Source organism: Equus przewalskii, chromosome 14 (genome assembly GCF_037783145.1).
Source record: "Equus przewalskii isolate Varuska chromosome 14, EquPr2, whole genome shotgun sequence".
Lineage (NCBI taxonomy): Eukaryota > Metazoa > Chordata > Mammalia > Perissodactyla > Equidae > Equus > Equus przewalskii.
The window spans coordinates 16,585,388-16,591,250 of record NC_091844.1 but is presented as its reverse complement, the minus strand read 5'-3'; the positions used below and the strand labels follow the sequence as shown (position 1 = coordinate 16,591,250).

Below are 5,863 nucleotides of genomic sequence, written 5' to 3'. Positions count from 1 at the left end.
GGGCTAGCCCCAGAACCTGCTCAACATCTTAATGAATGTTTTTTAACTTCACATTGTAGTGAGAAGTAAATTAGGTTGTGGAAAGTGCTCAGTATGGTCTTTAGCAGATAGAAGACCCTCAACACATGTTTAAAAATATAATGAAGGCATCATAGTCCATTAAGATGAAGTGCCATAATGGGCTTAAACATTTCCCTATTGCTTGTTCATCTAGATTGTTTGCATTGTTTTATTTTACATAATGTTGCCGTGAATGAGTCTCTTTATAGATGTTTCCTTCTTTTGAAAAATTTGCTTTCAGTAAATTAGATTCAACTAGATCAAAGAATATGTGTGATTGTGAGAACTGTCACCCTTAAAACAACTCTGAGGGCCTGCTGAAGCACGCTTCCCCTACCACAGCCCTGGGCTGCGGGGTATGAGGCTAGGTGGCTCGTGGGTTTCATGGAGGAGCGTCTTGTAGAGGACAGCAGGGTAGGGTAGAACAGAGGATGATGAATTTTATAAATCATGGTGTATTTTTCAGCAACTCAGTATTTAGTTCCTTAGAAGGTAAACTGGGTAATTAGACAAGCAATATATAACAACCATTAAATCAGACAGGAGAGAGAAATCACAGGTGCAAAGAGTCACTTTATTTTTTCATTTTCCCCCAAATATTAGCATGATTAAAGCCAAAGAGGGGGAGGGGGGTGAAGTGGGGAGAGGGGCTGGAGGACTGCAATGAGGGTAGGTCTCTCGGAAACGGGCCAAGGCCTGAGGGAGAAGGGAGGCTGGGGCTGAGGCTCAGGCGATGGGCCTGGTGGGCCGGCCTCTCTAACAATCTTGCCTTTTGAAGCTCTTGACCAGGGGGGAGCTCAGGGTCTTGTGGGAGACCTCGCAGGCATAGACATTATGAGCTTCGTAGTCTGCTTTGGGCAGCGTCAGGGTGCTGCTGAGGCTGTAGGTGTTGTCCTTGCTGTCCTGCTCCGTCAGACTGCTGTGGAAGCTACTTGTTTTGGCAAGACCATCCACTTTCCAGTTGATAGTGGCTCCACTGGGGTAGAAGCCATACACCAAGCATACGACAGAGGCACTTCCACTGCTTAACTCCTCAGAAGACGGTGGGAAGATGAAGGCAGATGGCTTAGCATCATCCCCTGAGGAAGGAAGCACAGAGAAGGTTGTTTAAGTTACAGGGAAGTTCTCCACTTGAGTGCATCGTTTGTGGGCAAGCCCAGAGCCCAGAGGAGACAGACGTACAGGGAGCAGCATGCTTATTCTATGTAATTGTAGCATTGAGGAAGGCCAGGAAGGATATTTATAATCTCCATGATTTTGAGTTTTTTCTCTAGCCCCTACCCCTTAAGAGAGTTCTAAACTATTGTGTTTGAACTCTTTGCAGCAGTTCTAAGGCCTTTTTGCATGCTTTTCTGACTTCACCTTTCTTTCCTCTAACCATGTTCCCTGTCTCCTGCAGTAAACACAGCGCTTCAGGCAAAGAAACAAAGACCCTTTCATCTGACCCCTCAGAGTTTAGAAGTGAGAACAAGTCTTGGCCTCTCTACATAGAAGATAATTTCCCCTGTGGCTCTCCTAGGACTGTGCAGTGACATCAGGCTGCCTTCCCCTTCCTGGGCTTCCTTTGGGTTTGTTGGGGTCAGATCCACCCTGCAGAATGGGCCCCAAGCCCTGAGTCTGTGCCCAGGTTGGGGTTAGCCCCTTCATTCTCTGTGATCAGGCCAGCAACTCTCTCATCCCTCACAAGGGCCTCAGTGGGAGACCTGAGCCCTGGTCTGAGGGCTGTCACCCCATGGGGCAATGTTCAGCCAGACCAGGACGAGTCAACTGTAATTTTGGCCACCTGCCTAGGAGGAACCGGCCAGCTTCACTTCTGACTTAGAGCAGCTGCCAGGTGTCCTCCTGGAAATCCCCCTCTATGGGCATTCAAACCCCCATGTCAGAGAAGAAGAGTGAAAATAACAAATCAAGAATCCTTTGCTGTGAAAAGTCAGCTAATAAGCGAACAGATTTTTATAAAGCTAAGCTCCATGTTAACCAAGCAGTTCAACATAAGATACCGAACTTTTTATGTTTTGATATTTTCTTCTCTTTTAACCTTCATTACCAACTTTTTTCCAGAGAATTTTATAAAATAATCTTGGCGGCAAAATAATGTAAATTCTAGAAAAAGATGGAGGAGAAATATTCTATGAGGCTACTCCTATCTGGCAGAATCCTTGACAGCTTTAAATTTTCTATCCTTCATTAAAATATTAAACAATTAGTATATTTGATACAGAAGTTCTTGCAAGACATCTTCGGAGCTTTTAATGGAATTTAAAATTCATTAAAAGAGTTTTTTAAAAGGCCCTAAAATAGTTTCTCTACTTAAATGGTTTAAATAATTCTGAGTTTTAAAAGAGTCTTAAAACAGCCCAAAAACAGTCCTGTCAAATTGCTGGAGACCAAAAGTAATCTTTCTGAAGCATCACTTTTGAAGTCAGCCGAAGTAAACAACAAATTACTAAACTATTTTAGAGAGTATGAGATTTGAATACTCAGATAAAAATTTTCTATCACAGAGTGAAGTCATTGGAAAATATGTTTATATCAAGTTTTTATTAATGGTATTTATATATGATTAGATATTTTGTACAACTGAAATATAATCCTACTCAAGCCATTAAATTTTTTAAAATTAAAAATGTATCATAGATTTATCTTATTTTTTGTCAGTTAATTTACCTTAATGGTATTTAATATGAACTCAGTAAAAGCTAATTGATCAAAACGCGAGTGGCCAGATGACCTTAAATTAGATTTTTGCTGGTGGAGATTTTACTCAGAAAGAGTTATGTACACTTCTTTCCTTTGAATTGAGCTTTTATTATTTAAATACATTTGATGAGAGGATATTGAAATAGTTACAGATCACTGAAAAAAATAGCTTTAAATTCTTTGTCGTCCCTTAATGGAATTTCCATTAAGAGGTTGTAATAATGAATGTGCGTTTAATTTCTGAAATCTCTAATAAATCAGGCTTCCCTCTGTTTTCCCTGTGTTAGCTCAGTGCCCACCACAGTTCTATTCTCTTCCGTTAGTGACATTATTTGTATCACTGTGGCGGGAAAGTGGGCCACAGCGGACTGCAGCGGGCTAACGCAGAGTTGCCATAGCCTTTAGCGGCTGTGCGCTCTGCCACACGAGCATTGTGGCCTGGCCACGAAAGTCATTCAGTCACGAAAAAAGATCGCCATGAGGTCTACAGACCATGCTAGCTGAGCCATGGCCTCCTTGGCGGTATGAAAACATGGCCAAGTAATAACTGAGAGAAATCAAAGAACATATTAAAATGTTTCCTATTTTTCTACATGTGTATAAACATGAAAAAAATGCAATTATTTTATTTTTCTTCATTTAAACAAATTTCTTCAAAACTCAGCTTTTGGGAATAACTGCCTTTATAAAAGATAATTTCAAGTTTAGTCTAATATAGAAATTGGGTTTAAAAAAAGGAGATATCTGCCAAGATATAAAATCTGTGTAGAAGTTCTGAATATTGACAGTTTATCACTCATTTTAGACTCTAAAAATGACATTGCTCCTCACTATCAATTAAGCTGCATCTTTTACGTGGCAAAAAGGTATACTTTTCTAACTTCTCACTGATTTTTCAGTGCATCCTGTTTATTCTTATTATCTTATAAAATAATTTATTGGACAGAAGAGAGAAATCAGACTAAGAAATACATTTCTCTACTTTTCTGTATCATACACAACGAGCAAAAATCAATACAATATTTGGCAAAACTGAATGAAAATTAGTTCACTTCTGTTCTTTAGAGCTGCAAAGGTTCCTTTCTCATTTACACTAATTTTTTTTTCCTTTGACTCATTCAGTTTAGATTAAATTAATCTTTTTGTCTACGAATCCATTTTTGGAGCTGAGTTTAACTTTTGAAACTGATGATAAATCTGAAATGCTCCCATTTACCTATTTCCACAAAACTCATACTTAAACCTCTAAAAGTAAATACTGGCATTTAAACCCAAATTTTGGAAGGCAATAGAGAAAAATTACTTACTTTTAATGTCCAGACGCGTCCCTTCACCAAAGGTGATCCAGTATTAGCTGAATTACTTTCCCCTCAGCAAGAACCTCTTTTTGCCGCTAACCTCATTCGATTGGTGGATAGAGAAAATCTGGCCATGTCAGACTAACTAGCTCTATTCTCTTCCTTGAGACGAACTGATTTTGAGTCCCTTACCCATCTGACTTTCGGAAGAGTCCCATTTTCTTCAGAATTGGCCTCAACTCATATCCCAAACATGAAAACATCAAAATTTCACAACTCGAGAAGAAAAGGGATTAGAAAAGTGCACTTACGTTTGATCTCCAGCTTGGTCCCCTGGCCGAACGTAAGCCACAGTGAGGGATCTAACTCTGACCCCGCAACAAAAACCTCCTTCCGAAGCCAATCATGTGGGCAAGGCTAATTCTGAGAAAAAGCCAGCTATTCCGTCCCCACGCTCCCCACAAATCTTACTCTCCTCACAAACTCAACAATTAGTCTGTTTGCTCAGCTTAAAACTTGGCTATTTTCTAGTTTTCTGCTGTTTACTTCTGGGTCACCAGAATGGCTCATTTAACCAAAATGTCACACACTTGCACAAATGATACAATGAGACAAAAACCTTGCAAGTAATTGAGCAAGGTGTACTCACGTTTGATCTCCAGTTTGGTCCCTTGGCCGAAAGTGAACCACAGCGACTCCTTAACTTCCACCTCTACAAAAACCTGCCCTAAATGGCAGGCTAGCCCCTGCCCCAAGTAAGTGATTTTGATTTGGAAACCCTTTAAAAATTAGCTGTCAGCCAGCCTCCTGTGGAACAATTTTCCCTTCTCTGCCCCTAATCTGGGAATGACATTTGTTTTATCCCTGACATCTAACTATTGAAAACACACAAAAAGGAACAAAAAGCAAATCAATTAGACAGAAACAGCAAAGAATCAGTTGAAAGAACTACTCACTTTTGATCTCCAGCTTGGTCCCTTGGCCGAACGTGTATACACAGTGGTTTCTCTTAACTTCCCCGTCTTACAAAAACTGAGTTTTCCTTTCTGACAGTTAAACAAGGCTCTGTTCCGAACATCTCACTGTGCTCCCCAGTAAATTTCTCCTGAACTTATCACCGAAACAGGTTATTTTCACCCAGTGACTAAATCTTGTCCTTCACAGAAAATGTGCAATCAAGTCTCAAGTTTGTCTAGAACCTTTATCTTTATCTTTTCCCCAGAGGATGTCAGATCCTGGTTTCAGAGTCATCTTATAGATTACTTCATAGACACAGAGACCACAAGACAAAGACAACCGAGGAAGGAAAGGTTGGGGTTTACTCACGTTTGATTTCCAGCTTGGTCCCGGCACCGAACGTCCACCACGGTGATAGCTCTCCACTGTGTCACTGCACAGAAACCCTTCTCACCAAAGAAGAGCGGAGCCCCCAGTCAGCTGCTGAAGCTTCGCTTCCTCGTCAAGCGGGTGCAGAAGCCCTGGGCCTTCCCTGACAGAGAACGTTTGTTTTCTTCGGTGAGATCTAAAATTCTAGAAGAGGACCTATTTATGTCTGTGGCCTGATGGTCCCTTTCTTTAGCAATCTACCACATCTAGGCTACTTCTTATTTATTTATTTATTTTCTTTGGAAAGTAGGTTGAATGTAAATTACAAAGAAAGACACATAAATTGAAAAATTGCAACTTCTTTATGGCTTCTCCTGGAATGGGGGCTTTTGCAAATGATAAACCTCATTCCATGTAATTATAGAACTCTTTGGCTTCTCTCAGTGAATAGTAATTAAAGAATGTCTCCATATTTGAAC

The 5,863-nt window shown here is 40.5% G+C and overlaps 1 long non-coding RNA gene across 1 annotated transcript; it reads right to left on the bottom strand.

Moving 5' to 3' along the window:
* Positions 1-613: 613 nt before the first annotated feature.
* Positions 614-4,718, bottom strand: LOC103549969 (uncharacterized). The gene is made up of 2 exons (XR_544653.2): positions 4,370-4,718; positions 614-1,139 (listed from the first exon to the last, which is right to left on the bottom strand). It is a non-coding gene; the product is annotated as an uncharacterized lncRNA (long non-coding RNA).
* Between the last annotated feature and the right edge of the window lie 1,145 nt (positions 4,719-5,863).